At 39.1% G+C, this 16,428-nt stretch overlaps 1 pseudogene; it reads right to left on the reverse strand.

Annotated features, from left to right (window-relative positions):
• Positions 1-261: 261 nt before the first annotated feature.
• LOC138803122 (U6 spliceosomal RNA) lies at positions 262-360 on the reverse strand (annotated as a pseudogene).
• Positions 361-16,428: the final 16,068 nt, after the last annotated feature.

Raw genomic sequence — 16,428 nt, forward strand, 5'->3', positions numbered from 1 at the left:
CATATCTAAGATCTGGAACCAACCCAGATGCCCCTCAGTAGATGAATGGATCAAGAAAATGTGGTATATATACAGAATGGAATTCTATGCCTCCATCAGAAAGCATGACATTGCCCCATTTGTTAGGAAATATAAAGGCCTTTCTAAGGTGAAGATTTAATACACTGATGTCAAACTATTAATTATATGAATTACGTGTAATTTTACTTGTAATTTTGTAATCAATTTTTAATGTTTTTCATTTCTTGTATGTGAAGAATGAAAAATTTTGAATACTTCACAAATTTTCATAGCATCCTTATGCAAGTGCCCTGTTAATCTCTGTATTGTTGTAATTTTTTATACATGCTGCTGAAGCATATAGTATCATCTAAACTAAATAGTTAATGTTGCAATCTTTATACAGGGTTATATTCTTGGGTGCCTATTTGTTACAAGGAAACCTTATTGTTTCTAACAGTGCTATTGATCTTATTTCCCTGAAATACTGTGAATAGTCGAAAAATTTTATTGTTCAGTCCATTGCTCACATTTGCAAGTTTTTGTCAATTCCTATTTTAAATATTTTCCATTTTGGATTTGATTGTACTTTCAAGTATTTATAGCTAGGTCTAAAGGTGATGGCTGTTTCAAGTAGTAATTTATCCAACTGAGATAGCTCTGTGGAACCAATGGATTCAAAGTAAGCCTTGCTTAAGAGCTACTTCTAAACTTCTGCAGTTGAAATTTTCCCAAATGAGGTCTTACTTCCTAAATGAGATCCTAGGATCCCAGGACCCAGTTATCTGCATCATCAGATAACATGGGCAAGATTTCTCACCTAGGCCCATGCAACATGCCAACAGAAACTAATTGAAGACCCATATCAATTTCTCATTTCCTATATTTCAGATCCCCAATTCCTTGAGATGCAGGAATTATCAGTAAGCAATTGTGAAATGCAAGGCAACTTAAAATGAATGAGGAGATCACAAAATCTGAGAGACAGTGCTGTAATTCAAACTTTCAGTTTACATATGACCAATCCATATGAGTGAACAAGATCACAAAATGTCATAAGATTATTTTTAATACTCCTCCTCTAATGAGTAATGAAATATTTCAGTCCAGCATAAGTGATCCAAAAAAGAGTTCCTGGAATGATCGATCCATAATTGCTCTATCAACTTTTGGAAAACTTGACTTAGAGGTGAAATGTAATTTAGAAAAACATTAAATGAGAAGATCCTTAGTGCTTCAAAACATTGATACTTCAGTTAAACTTGGTTCTGTGATATAAAAATGTCACTCTCAAACCAATGACAACGTACATTTAATCTCCTGAAAGTGTATTCCTTTTCAAATAAACATTTTAAAATCATATTCACCAAAATAACTTTTGACAAGTAGTTGATACTTAGTGCCATTACAAGTTTTTCAAGTGTAGGGAGCAAGTTACAATAGAGTTGATTTATTTACCCAGCACCAATGACAAACAGGTTCAACCATTCATTAAAGTGTAGAAAGAGTACCACCCACCATTTGTGTTGTTCAGTAGGTGCCTTCCAAAAATGTGTTCAATAGATCAGCCTCCCATATTTCAAACCCTAAGGTTAGCTAATGAAGTTAATTTCAACACAATAGTTGTTGGGTCTTCGTCCATCCCACGAAAGACAAAAGGGGTCTAAGGAAAGGTAAGTGTGGCTGGTAGCCCGTTCCCCAGCCTCCCTTAGCCCAGGAGAAAATCAGACGCAGCAGGGAGTCAAGTCAAGCAGTAAACTCGTTTATTAACACAGAGCAAGCCCTTTTTAAAGAAAAAAAAAAGAGCACGTGGCTTGGGAGGGGAGGAAGAGGAACCAATCACTGTAAAGGCCACACCCTATCATGCACCTAAACTTCCACGGTCTAGTTATGCACTGAAGGTAAAGTAAATTGGGCTCTGCCCACTCAACTCCCTCTCAGAACCATCTTTGCTGCCCATGTGCTCCACAAATAGTGACAATAGTCAGAAATAGTTGCCTTATCAAATGTTGTTTTATTTTTTCTCTATCTGTATAACATAGTAAGAAATATGACTTTATGTCTTGAATATGAATACTCATCAGAGATGTGAAAAACATAAAATCTGTCTTCTATTTCTATCATATTCCTCTATAATAGTAAATCTTAGCTTTCTTCTTTTTCCAAAACCTACAAGTAGTAGAAAATATTATCCCAGGTAAAATAAAATAATCACACACCATTGTACAAAGCCATTTATAAAAATTGATAATTAGGAATACATTCTATGCCATTTTAAACTTTCTTTTTGACTAAAGATCAATCTTCCAAATAGATGAGAATACAATTATGTCTAGGTGCTTCGCATCTCCATTCTTGCAAATTGTTACTACAGATGAGTGAATTATGGAAATATAAGCTGACATCAGTTCAAGTATATGCAGGATTGAAACTCCTTTCAAAGTATTATCAGACATTTTAACAGAATGAGTATCAGAGAGGAAGTTGAAACCAGAGAGGAATAATAGTAAAGATGAAAAATTGAACAAAGGGTAAGTACAGCTAGAATACACATGTGATAAAGGAAGTGATATATCAGAAATAAATCTTGGAGAAGGGGTTAGTTGAGAATGATAGAAGGAGTCACTGTGATCCAGGAGTATTAGATAATTGGATGGATATATTTAATTGTAACACACTTGCACAACCTTATGAAATTCAGTTAATAAACACAACAAGAAATAAAAAAACACGCAAAAATCACAACCAAATAGCAATCTCTAGAGAGTATGAATATGACCTCTCAAAATTGTAAGGAGTTAATGAAGGGCATTCTTGGTAAAAGCAAATAAAGCTGTTCAAAGAGGGCAGTTTGGGGTATGGGAGAATTTTGAACTGGTTTAAATAGATTGTCTAAGGTTATAAATCACCTACATCAGCTGCAAATATTATCTTTCTTCTGCTAATTTTCTTTGGATGAACTGGATACTCCAGCCCTCAGCCACACTTGATAGCTTGAGAAGATAGAATGGATGAAACAAGATCAAGAAACCATTGCTCCACTGGAGAGAAAACAATCCTCTATGTTTTCTTTCATCTCTCTTCACTACGTTTTCTTCATACTTTTAAGTCGATTTTGAATTATATTTTTCCTTCTTTGTTCTGGCAAATTAATTAGTCAAAGTAATTCACTAAATATTACTTGCCATTTTTTATCATGCTATTGAATTGGGCAAGCGAGTCCATTAAACTTCCCTCTTGCATTTGGTTGCCATGAAAGAACATCTATGTTAATGAGGAAAATCTAATGTAAACATTTCTCTCCAGAAAACCAGTCGAAGATTCTGTGATCACAAATATTTAGCTATACATTTTCCTTTTCTGTTACCTTGAATGTCTTCTTGTGTCTAAAGTGCCCAGAAAAATAAGTACTCCATCACTTTTTGGTTTAATCAATTCTAACCTCAAAGATATATATTCCTAACATGATGCTTAGACGAATTAAAAACTACACTGCTTTTATCTTCTCTCTTAAGACTCTCCTTAGATACCATAGCAGGAAAAGTGAAGTTATTCCTTGCAAAATTTTTTCAATAGATTATTTTTCTCTTGGGCTTGCATTTGCTCAACAAGATGTATGAAGGAGAACAGAATTAAATTACCCATACCTTGAAAGATAGTGTCTGGTACAAAAGGACAATGCTTCTATGTCCTACTTCTATGTCCTCCTCTTAGCTCTTGCTTGATTTCCAATTTATCACTGGTCCTTGGCTTTACGTCTAGTGACGGACTACACAGCCTCAGCCACTGCTACATCTTCATGGTTTCTCTTTTAAAACTCTCTTAAGTTGTCTCATTTGGATGTAGAATTTATTTTCCTGTCTTCATTCAATCAGTTCTTCAGTGTAGTGAGCCAAATAAGCTCTGTCACTTTAGGTAGCAAAAATATTAAGACAATCTATATCAAAAAGTTTGGGCCTCCCTCCACTGCTGAAGCCAACATGCTTAGCTAGGACTTCTAAGAACAATTTTCTAACCTTTTCTATTTTTAATTCTTTTCTAATCCCAAAATTTTTTGTCTTATGTAATTTGTCTTCACTATCTCATGTTAATAAGGATATTATATTTTGTGAACCACTTAGAAATGTGAAATCATTGGTTTGATGTATCCAATCAGATTTTTTTTTCTGTGTTTCACTGCTTCACGTGCAAAGACATTGTGGAAAATGTTACAAAGAGAAAAGTGTAACCCAATACCTTCTTTCATTGGGGAGGGCAGTTTCTCCCTAAATATTTTGACCCAAATTTTCATTTTCAGAGAATTACTGTTTGATAATTAAAGGTTAATTCACAAATTTTGATATCTTATGTTTTTAAGAATTTTGTATTTAAATTCCACTACAACCTTGTTTCACACAGTGAGAGTATATTTCCAGGGTAAAGACAATTCTCAAGGGAACCTACAGGATTTACAGCAAGGTTTCTGAGGTTTGTTTGTTTAGTGTGAAAAAGAGACATCCTCAACCACATTGCTTCCTCTCTACTAAGTCTCCATGGACTTCTTTGCATGAAAGCCTATTTTCCCAGGCAATTTTAAATTTTCTTAATAGGCTATGTTGTTAAAAATTTTGAACAATTAAAATTTAAACTCTTTTGAAATTCCTTTATCAGAACCACGAATTCACCAATCCTAATTCCATCTTTAACATAAAAAAATTAACATCTTGTTTTCATTATATAGTGTCCATGCAACTATTATTTTCCAGTGACTTTGTTATGCATATATATGACCATATTTGTTGATGCTGAGCAAAATGAAATCCAAGATAAAAATCCAAGAGATTTTTATTTGCAGTTGTTGTTTTTAATGTCCTATGTGATTTCTATTTTTTATGGTTTTTTTCCTATGGTTTATCCCTGCTGTATTTGATTTTGTTACCCTGTGCATTGTGTATTCATTTACCTTAATTAGAGAAGGGAAGAAGAACAGCAATGGATTTTTTTCCCTATGGTTTATCCCTGCTGTATTTGATTTTGTTACCCTGTGTATTGTGTATTCATTTACCTTAATTAGAGAAGAGAAGAGGAACAAAGGACAAAGGGCCAACCAATGCAATAGCAATACGCACAAGACAATATGTTGGAAATGTACATTACAACTTGTGAGGGGTGAAGGGGTGAAAGAAAACTGTGAGAAATATGAGGGAAGGTTAACAAGTTTGAAAAGTTATGTATTCACTACTTACAATTACTGTAACCCTACTGTTTATAACTTTGATAATAAAATTAAAAAATAAGCTGTATAAAATATAATTTCATTGTATTGGTACAGTAAATATTATTGTTTATGTAGTAACCTTTAAAAAATAATACTATTTGGGGAACCTCCATACTGCTTTCCAAAGTGGTTGAACAAGTTTACATTCCCACCAACAATGAAGTAAGGTTCCTTTCTGTCCACATCCCCTCCAGCATCTGTTGTTGTTAGAGTTCTTGATTTTTGCTGTTCTAACTGGAGTGAGGTGATATCTCAATGTTGTTTTGATTTGCATTTCTTTTATGGCTAGGGATGTTGAACATTTCTTCATGTGTCTATTGGCCATCATTCTGTCTTCTTCAGAGAAGCTTCTCTTTAAGTCTTTTGCCCACTTATTTATTCGTCAGTTGTTTCTTTGAGGATTTGTTGTTGGGTGGTTTAATTTTTTGAGTTCCAAGTATATTTTAGATATGAGACCCTTGTCCGTTGTATGGCTAGTAAAGATCTTCTCCCAATCGGTGGGCTTTCTATTGATCTTGCCAGCTATGTCATTTGCCCTGCAGAAGCTCTGCAATCTTATGCAATCCCATTTGTCCAACCTTTCTTTGATTTGTTGTGCTTCCGGGTCTCTATTCAGGAAATTTCGGCCTGAGCCAAGGAGACCTAGGGTTTCTCCTATTCCATCCTGTAATGTTTTCAGAGTGTCTGCTTTGACTTCAAGGTCTTTGATCCATTTGGACTTGATTCTGGTGCAGGGTGATATATAAGGATCTAGCTTTAGTTTTCTACATGTAGTTAACCAATTTTGCCAGCACCATTTACTGATCTCCCCTATGATCCAGCAATCCCACTTTTGGGCATTTACCCAAATGTTTACAAACAAGACCACACTAAAGCTACCAGCACAACTATGTTTATTGCAGCATTATTTACCATAGCTAAGATCTGGAACCAACCCAGATGCCCCTCAGTAGATGAATGGATCAAGAAAATGTGGTATATATACACAATGGAATTCTATGCCTCCATCAGAAAGCATGACATTTCCCCATTTGTTAGGAAATGGAAAGGTTTGGAAAAAATTATATTAAGTGAAGTAAGCCAGGCCCAAAGAAGCATAGGTCCCATGGTTTCCCTTATTTGCAATATACAGTATAGGTATGAGTCAAGCGGAAAAGGTCAGATAATGTGATGTTAGGAAAATGAACCCTTAAATATGTATTTTAATGTTTTCGTTTCTTTCATGCATGTGTTTCTAACGCATTTATAAGATTATTTCTTTGTTGCTTTGTATGTCCCTCCCCCACAGTGTAACCCCCGCTTTCACTATATTTGATGTCAGTATAACATGTGGACGAGATGGGGACAAACAAGTCGTTTAAGGATTCAGGTCGACCTGTTGCAACAATGAGAAGTACAAAATGTCATGTCAAAACCAGCTTTACAATGTCGGTGTTGGGGGGGAGGGGGGTATAATTGGGTGGGGGGAGGGGGGAGGCGGGGAAGGGAGGTGAAGGGTAAACAAAGGAGGAGGCTGCAATGCTTGGTAAGAAATATATGCATTATCCTGCCCATGTAATTGTAGCCCCTCTGTACAGTATGTTCTCAAATAAAATTAAATTAAATTAAAAAAATAATAATTCTATTTTGCATCTAATGTGAATTAATTACCCCTTTTCTATCAGAGAGTCTTCAATTTGAATGTTATCCAACTAGACAATATTTTCACAATATACTTGCCAATATTTTGAAAAAGATTAAATTTAGTACTTTTTCTTACTAAAACTGAAAACAGTTTAATTTTAAGGAAACCCATAATTTTTATAATTAAATAAGTTGTTAAGAGGACAGAATATATGGGTTCTTCAAAACTCCTATGGTTGATAACTACTCATTTTAAAATTTTCAACATTCCATATCTGAGAGATTCAAAACCTATTCGCATCTTATGAAATTCTGCAATACATACAATTTCCAATGGGCGTTAACAGATTGAGAGGTAAACAGAAAAATAGCCACATTCTGGTAGAAAATAAAACTCTGAAGCATCTGTACTAATTAATTCTTCAAGAATAAGCAATATTTTTTATCAGAGTAAGCTATTATTTCTATGATCATCAGTCCCAAGATTTATGCCATAAATTCATCCTAGCCCAACAATTTCCAACTTGTAAGGTGCACCTTACCTTAAAATTCCTTAATTCACATAATGAATAGCTTATCTCTATTGTGAAAAAAATATTACATTTCTACTAATGTGATTCCCTTCTTGTTCTGGAAAGAACACCACAATAAACTGAGCTGCATCATTTCCCCCCCCCCATTGGTATTTTTGAGATCAGAACATTTGCAATCATTATTTACATACATTTATACTTTTTCACTATCATAGACATTCAGGATGCAAAGATCAGAAAATTATGGTTCAAAACCCACCCAGGTAGGAAGGTTTCTTTGATAATTATCTGCAGTAAATTTCTCAGAAAAAGCCAGACTCAAGTGCCAATGATGTTGAAGTGGTAGGGCATAAACAGGCTCAGAGACCGTGTCCAGGCACAGAGTTCAAGCTCTATGACAAGCCAATGCAACAAAAACAAAAATGAAAACAAATCCCAAACCTAGTGTTTTTCTCAATTTGTAAAGTGGAACTTAATTAAGGAAATGGCTTCCTGAATTACATATAGGTAGAAGAAAGATGTCACACAATTACTCTCTTCATACCATAGTATACCAAACCCTCAATTATAAATTATAAATTATAAATATAAATTATAAATTATAAATTATAAATTAATGTCATTTAATTGTATGCTACTCTGTCTAGATTATTCACATTATCACGTTATACATGAAGTGTTGGAATTATCTATTAACTAAGTTCTAATTATAACTCTCTTGAAAGTATATTCTAGGAAAATAGAATGCCAGAATCATTTGTGAATTTGTCAATTAAACCTTCTACTTAAAAAGAGTTTTGTAGTATCCTAAAGAATATGAAATTACAAACAAAACCAAAATATTTATTTTAAATCTCAATTCTAATTTAGCAAGGTCTACAAACTCTTACATTACAAGTACTTTGATATTTCTCGAGGCTTAACCATTTGTAATCCTTCATCATTTCTTTGGAATCCAACACAATGATGCTTATTTACTTTTAGAATTTTTGGATGGGAATCATGAGCCATTTAGCATCTAGGAATGTTCTGTAATGAAGAGAGCACTTAAAACACAACTGAGGCTTATATATGAGTTGCATTTCAATAGGAAACTTGACTTCTGAAAACATAGTGACAAAATTAGCCCAAACTTCCAACTGTGTATCCCTTTCTTGTTTTTGGTCAAAAAGTTTTCCAAATCTCACTTAGGCTACCCTTCTCATTCTGATTAGCAGTGACCTTACAAAAGCCTGGAAACTTTGAATTTCCAGAATTAATCTTCACCTGACATCTCAGCACATTCCTGGCATTAATTGCCGTGACCTAATGAACAAAATTTTTTTAAAAACAGTATCCTAATATAGGTAAAATACATGAATTGGGGACTATAGTCAGGTATCAGTATGGAAGGAGCAATTATGTATTCCAAGTATGGGTTCTTTATTTTGCATTTACTAACTGAATGTTTGTTGTTCTTATTGTTGTTGTTGTTGTTGTTTTGCCAGGCCTGGGGCTTAAAATCAAGGCTAGGGAATTATTCCTCAGCTTTTTTTTTTTTTTTTTTTTTTTTTTTTTTTGCTCAAGGCTAGCACTCGACCACTTGAGGAACAACACCACTTCCAGGGTTTCTTTTTCTGTTTATGTGTACTGAGGAATTGAACCCTGGTTTCATACATGCTAGGCAATCACCATAACATGAATCCACATTGCCAGAGCCCTAAATGACGTTCTTAAGACGGCATTACATTTTCATTCCTAAATATGTATCATAATTTTTGCCAGAAACTTTAACTAGAAAAGGACTTAGAACACAATACTAAGTTCAGTAAGGCTAGATGGACAATGAGTAACCATCATGGTCTAGCCAGCCACAGAAGGGCTTACCTCATAGAGCTGGTACAACAGACTGAGCGAGAAAGCTCTTGACCCACAGCCTACCTCCAGAATGAGAGGGCCGCCATGGTTCCAGCCACATGGGGATGCTGGGCCACCTACTCTATTACGCATTCAACCAATTCCTGTGTGTGTGTGTGTGTGTGTGTGTGTGTGTGAGAGAGAGAGAGAGAGAGAGAGAGAGAGAGAGAGAGAGAGAGAGAGAGAGAGAGAGAGAGAGACAGAGACAGAGACAGAGACAGAGACAGAGACAGAGACAGAGACAGAGACAGAGACAGAGACAGAAAGAGACAGAGAGAGACAGAGAGAGAGAAGGTCAGAATTGGCTCAGGCCAATAATCCTAACTACACAGGAGGCTGAGATATGAGGATCATGGTTCATACCAACCCAGGCAGGACTGTCTGTGAGACTCTTATCGCCAAAGAGCCACCAGAAAACTGGAAGTGGCACTGTGATTCAAGTGGTAGAGAGTTAGCCTTGAGCCTAGGACCTGGAGGACACTGCCGAGGCCAAGAGTTCAAGCCCCACAACTGACAAGCAGTGGACTTCTCACCACAAGATGTGGACTGAATAGGACCCATTGTCCTAGGGATCATGGCAGAGAAGTCAGGCCAAGCTTCCTGTCAGCTGGGAGTCATGAGGAGGTCACCTGGCATCTCCATGACTCAGTTTCCCCAGCTGCAAAACTGAACAAAGTGAAGGATCTTCTTCCTCATGGGGATAGGGTAATAATGAAATAGAGCCATGTCTTGTTTCATAATCCCATACCTGTCACACCATTAATAACACACACCTTCTGAGCCCTTTCTTGGTATCTTCCTGTTATATGCTCATAGAATTGCTGAGAACCATATCTGACTGCCGCTCCCTCTGTGCCTGGCCCTGCTCCAGAGATCCTTCTGTATTAATCCCTTGTTTCCTCGAAACAATCCCATGAGGAGATTGAGGGCCAAGGGTCGAGGCCCAACCCAGAGCTTCACCTGTGGTCAATAATCAGCTGCCATGCACTGAATTTGGTACAATCCATCTTAACCAATGACTGAGCATGGTGATGCATGTCTACCATCCCAACTACAGAGGACCAGCTCTCCTGGTGCATGCCTGTCACAGATAGGAGGACCAGGATCCAGCCCAGCCAGACCACATATTAAGTTTCCATCTCAGAAATGCCCAAGACAGAAAAGCTTGGCTCTCATGGTAGAAGACCTGACTGGCAAGCCAAAGGCCTTGAGGTCAAACCCTAATATACCAAAAAGAACCAGAGGCCCAGTGCCAGAGGCTCATGCCTATAATCCTATTACTCAGGAGGCTGATATCTGAAGATTACAGCTCAAGATTTAAAATAGTGTTCACCTCGGCCATCAGAGGTCATGATGAGAAGACCCAGAGTCTGACCTATGCTGTTGCGCTCCATACTAGCAGGGCTCATATCCTTACTAAGTGCTGGCCATTCTCTCTGCCCCTGGGAAGCCACCCCCTGCAGGCTGCACTCCCAGATCTTCCCAAGCTTTCACTGCCACCAATCAGGCCCAAGGGAGTACACAGCTTCTTCTTCTATTTTAACAGTGCTGAGTCCCCTTCAAGCGTCTCACCCTTCCAGGTCCCCAGACCTCAGCTGCAAAGCCCATGCACTCCCTAATGATAGCCGGTAACAAAGCATCCACCTCCTTTTTACAACACACTTCTACACACACACACACACACACACACACAAACACACACACACACACACACACACATCCAGACTGGTGACAGAAGACTTGTCCATGCAACACCTGCAATATGCCAACTGATCACTCATCTGAGCACAGTCAGGCTGTACAAAGAGAAAGATGATCTTTCTCTTTCTTTCCCTCTCTCTCTCTCTTTCTGTGCCTCTCTCGGTATCTCTCTTTCACACACACACACACATACACACACACACACACACACACACACACACACACACACACACACACACACACACACACATACACACAAACTCAGATCAGTGCCTCTCCAGAGTTTTTTGGAGACCAGATGGACCGGGAACACCAGCAGAATTTGGCAGAGCCGGGAAATTTGATAACCCTGTGAGAACTGTTGACAGCTGGGGGAAGGGGGGGACAGGCCATGTGTATGTGTTTGGGGGGGAAGTGTTTTCCCAGATACTCACCTTCTGCTCTGACCTCCAGCACCTTTTCTGGGACCCTCTTCAGGTGAAATGGTGACTGAGCACAGAAGACAAGGGTTCACAGAGCAAGGGGGCCTATCTTCTGCATCCAACATACCCTACCCCCAGAAAAAAGGAAATGACCCCAGAAGGCAGGTGTGGAGATGCTGCTTCCCATCTCTGACTAAAGCCACCACATTCCCACCAGGGAGAGGAAGGGTGCAGATGTGCTGCTGTGTGGCTCCCACTGCTTCAGGCCAGGGGCTCTGTGGCGCCCACTCCTGACCCAACCGTTTATCTCCCCATTTCCTGGGACACTGGCTGCTAGGGATGGGGATGGAATCCACGGCTCAACACCCACCCCCATCCCTGGACACACTTGTGGCAGAGCCCTGACCAGACTGTGGGGCACAAGGGAGGCACCGATCCTGGTGTGGGGGGAGAAATTTGGTCCCGAGATGCGGGACTGTGTGGCAGCCACTCTCGTGTGCTGCTGGAAGAAGATGTTGGCAGCTGCTCCAGGTGGGGCGAGCACTGATGGCGGAGGCATGGCGGACACTCAGGTCCAGAGTCGAGGACAGGAGGGCCAGGACCAGGTCAGGGACTCAAGCTGGCCAGAGGTGCACCATTGCACCATTACATGAGGACCCCAAGAGTCATTGTGGTGTGAGCCAGAAGCACCAAGTTTGAAACTCTACTCCATAGTGAAGGGGGACAGGGAGCCGGGGCACAGGCAGGCACTTGGTGGGACTGAGCAAGGCTTCTCCTCCTAGGCCTCGAGTCTCTTGCTCACTACTCAGCCACATCTATCTTCCTCAAATGCTGATAGTGTTGTCAACAAACAGGGAATCCTGGTGCTTCCTGGCAGCATGGAATGTAGGTGCGACTGCCATTCTTGTATCACATTGGTCAGAATAAACCATGAAAGAATGGGGGTGTGGCCGGAATCCTGTGATGCAGGCAGAATGGCCGGAGTCAAGATGGCAGCAGCCCCTTTCCCAGATAACTGTGTCCAATCCAGTTGGGGACAAGAGGGTGACCTGCTTTAGCTGGATGGCTGCAACCATTGTTGTGTATGTTAGATTGTTGTCAATCCCAGACATTGAACTCAGGATCTGGGCACAGTCCATGAATTGATTTTGCTCAAGGCTAGCCCTCTACTACTGAAGCCACAAGGCTCTACTTCTGGCTTTGTTAGTACAAGTTGGACAGGGGTCACAAAGACTTTCCTTCCTAGGGTGACTTTGACCATGATCCTCCTATCACAGCCTTGTAAGTATCAAGGAAGACTACTGAGAGCCACTGGTGCCTGCCTAATCATTGGTCTTACTGATGTTCTTTGACAGACCAGTGAGTTTCCTATCCTCGGGATTAAATGGTGGGAGCTGGAGCCCACAGTTTGAATCCTGATCCTGCCACCTCCAAATGGCAGGAGATACTAAGAAACTCATTTCTTTTCATATGATTACCAATGGAATGTGATGTATGTCATGATTGAATGGGCAGTTCTTGAATGATTCTAGGATAAAATTATACACAATTATATATAGGACACTGAACAATTTTAGTTAATACTTTATGAAGCATTTAAACAATCACATTCATTAAATGGAGGCATAATGAAATACTTAAGAATTGGATGTCACATAGTAGAAAGGTGCCATTTTTTTTCTGCCAGGACTGAGATTGGAACTCATGGTCTGGGTAATTCTGTTGCACTGTGTGGGAAGGGGAGGTTTGCCTCCTTGAAGTCAAGAAATTCAAATCTGTTCCTTAGGGCTGAAATCAATCCCCACCATTAGAAAACATCCTATTCATGTACATTGTAAATATATTATTTATACTTACATACATATGTTGACTCCATATTGCATTCAGTGTAGTTATTTTTAGTCTTATTCATGTATTGATTGTTTATTTTATTGACTATTATGACATATAGAATAGTGATTAAATAGATTGCATAGGATATAGGTCTGCATATATATTCCACTTCATACCTGACACCCAAGACTTACACAGAAAAGGAAAATGTATGTCACCATCAGCTTCTTACTCCACGATTCATTGTTTGGTAGTGCTGGCATCTGAACTCACAGCCTACAAGACCCAATTCATGGATGGGTGAGGGTCAGCATGCCATCCTGAGGCAAATTGAGCTGACAGGCAGTTCCTTGGACCTGAGATCGAGCCCCAGGTGTTGAGAAAATAAGAACAGATTGACATACAGATGGTAGTAAGCTAATAAGTATATATCTTGATAGAATTCTAGAGATGTCTATGCATTATTCAGTTATATAGACTACATTCCTACCAATTTATTATGCCTCCATGTAATTAATGTTATTGTTATCATCCTTAACAAACTATTAAGTAAATCAGTCAATGTCTGAAATTATTGCATTCCTGTAATAGTATTATTTTAATGCTTCATAAATATTAAATAAAATCAGACTCCTGAAGTCATGCTGTCCAGTTTTGTAGAGACATCATTCACGATCAAATCATTCAACCGTAACATTGATAATATTCCATTGTTATTCCTATGGGTGGGAAGGAGTCTCTTAGTATCTCCTGCCATTGGTTGGTGTCAGGAGGGGGATTAGAAATCAGGGCCTACATTGCCACGTGGGTCTATGTCTTCCCCAATAGTCTGCCAACTTTCAGCAATGCAAGGTGATGTACCTTTGCTACAGTGTCATTCAGACCCGGGGGGGTGGCGGTTACCGTGCAAAGGAAGAAAACATAAAAAGGCCATCTCACTGCATTTTTCCACACAAGGCCTGGTGTTCTAGGATCCCAGGATCAGCTGTGGGTCCATTGGCTGAACCCCAGCATAGGATGATCGAAGCTGAGGCAGAGTTCCCACGACCTTAGTTCAAGTCCACTGCTGAGCAAAATAAATAAATAAATAAATAAAAGAAATTAGCTCCCTGGCCTACAATTCACCCCGTTTATTCGGCCAGAATGTGGATTTGAACTCAGGTTCTGAGTAAATCTGGAGCACTGTGAAAGAAGGGAAACTCTCTGTACTTGAAGATAAGAAAGTCAGGCCTGTTCTCTAGGAATGATTTCAAACCCTAACCCTGGAAAAAGTACTATTTATATACATTGTGAAGACAGGATTTGTCCTTACCTATGGATGCTCACTCCATACACGTTTGGTATGGTTGCTGCTTGTAATTTTTGTTTTATTCATTTATTTACCATTGATTTTACTATGATGACACCGATTCTGTTTATTACATTGATGACATCCTATCACATGGCATCTAGATTTGTAGATGTGTTCTCCATCATGCCTGACACCCAGGAGTTTCAGAGGATAAAAAAGGTTTCACACTCAACTTCTTCCTCCATGATCCAATTGTTATTAGTGCTGGGATCTGAACTCAGGGCCTAGCAGGACCAAATGGAGAATTGTTCAAGGTGAACACACCAGCCTGTGAGCAACTAAGGAGTTAGGCCATTCCTATCATCTGACATTGATCCCTAGGCTGGGCCACGATAGTCATAAATTCATTATTTAAACATAGGATCTATATTTACATACATATGTGGACAGCATCTTGCATTTGGTGTACTTCTCCTTATTTTCTGACTTGTCCATGGAAGTATTGTGTAATTTACTGATTATGGTGACAGATACAACAGTGCTTACATGGATGACAACCTATTGCCATGGCTGTAGGGTTTCCTATGCATATTCTATCCTAGATGAGACCGACAACTTTCACAGGACAGGAAAACGGGTGAATCGATGGGCTTCTCACATGAGGATTCATCTTTTGGCAGGGTTCATATTTGAACTTAGAGCCAAGTAGGCCCAATTTGGGAAAGGGTCAAGGTGAGGACACCAGCCTGTGAGCAACGAAGGAGATATGCTGTTCTTAGGACCTGATATCGAGTCTCAGGGAGTGCCAGCATAGTCTTAAATTCATAATTTAAACATAGGACCTATATTTACATACATGTGTGGACAGCATCTTGCATTTGGTGCACTTCTTCTCCTTGTTTTGTGTCTAATTCATGGAAGTATTGTGTATTTTACTGAGTATGGTGACAGGAATAACTATGTGACATGGAAGACAACCTGTTCCCATGGTTATAGGGTTGCCTATGCATTCTCAATCCTAGTTGAGACCCAGGACTTTTACAGGAGAGGAAAACATGTGCAATGACTGGCTTCCGACAACACAATGAAACTTTTGTCAGTGCTGGGATTTGAAATGAGGTAGCTCTGTTGCACTGTGGGAGAAGGGGAAGCTCACCATCCTCAAATACTACAATTCCAGGCCTGGTCCAGGGCCTGATTTGAAGCCCTAGCACTAGACGAATTAACAAGTTCACCTTTTTTAAACATAAGATCTCTATTCACCTACAGGTGTGGTATGCATCTTGCATTCAGTGTAATAATTCTTTTTATTTTGTGTCATATTTATGGATGTATTGTGTATTTTTTTGAGTTGGGTGACATATAACTGTGATGACATGGATGACAACCTATTTCCATGGCTATAGGGTTGCCTATATAGCATTCTCCATCCTCACTGAGACCCAGGACTTTCACACCAAAGGAAAACAGGTGGATTGATGGGCTTCTTACATCATGATGAATCTTTTGGCAGTGCTGGGATTTGAACTCAAGGCCTAGCAGGACTATTTGTTGAATGGGTCATGGTGAACATACCAGCCAGTGAGACACTAAGGAGCTAGGCCATTCCCAGGACCTGTGATCCAGTCCTGTTGGGAGCCAATATAGTCATAAATTCATCATTTAAATAGAGGATCTATATTTCCATACATGGGTGGGCAGCATCTTGAGTTTGGTGTAGTCATTCTCTGTATTTTGTGTCTTATTCATTGATGTATTTTATATTTTCTTGAATATAGGATGACGGATATAACTGTCGTGACCTGGATAACCACCTATTCCCATGAGGATAGAGTAGCTTATACATTCTCTATTATAGCTGAGACCCAGGAC

The sequence above is a fragment of the Dipodomys merriami genome, unplaced genomic scaffold (assembly GCF_024711535.1).
Source record: "Dipodomys merriami isolate MVZ:Mamm:240054 unplaced genomic scaffold, mDipMer1.0.p SCAF_334, whole genome shotgun sequence".
Lineage (NCBI taxonomy): Eukaryota > Metazoa > Chordata > Mammalia > Rodentia > Heteromyidae > Dipodomys > Dipodomys merriami.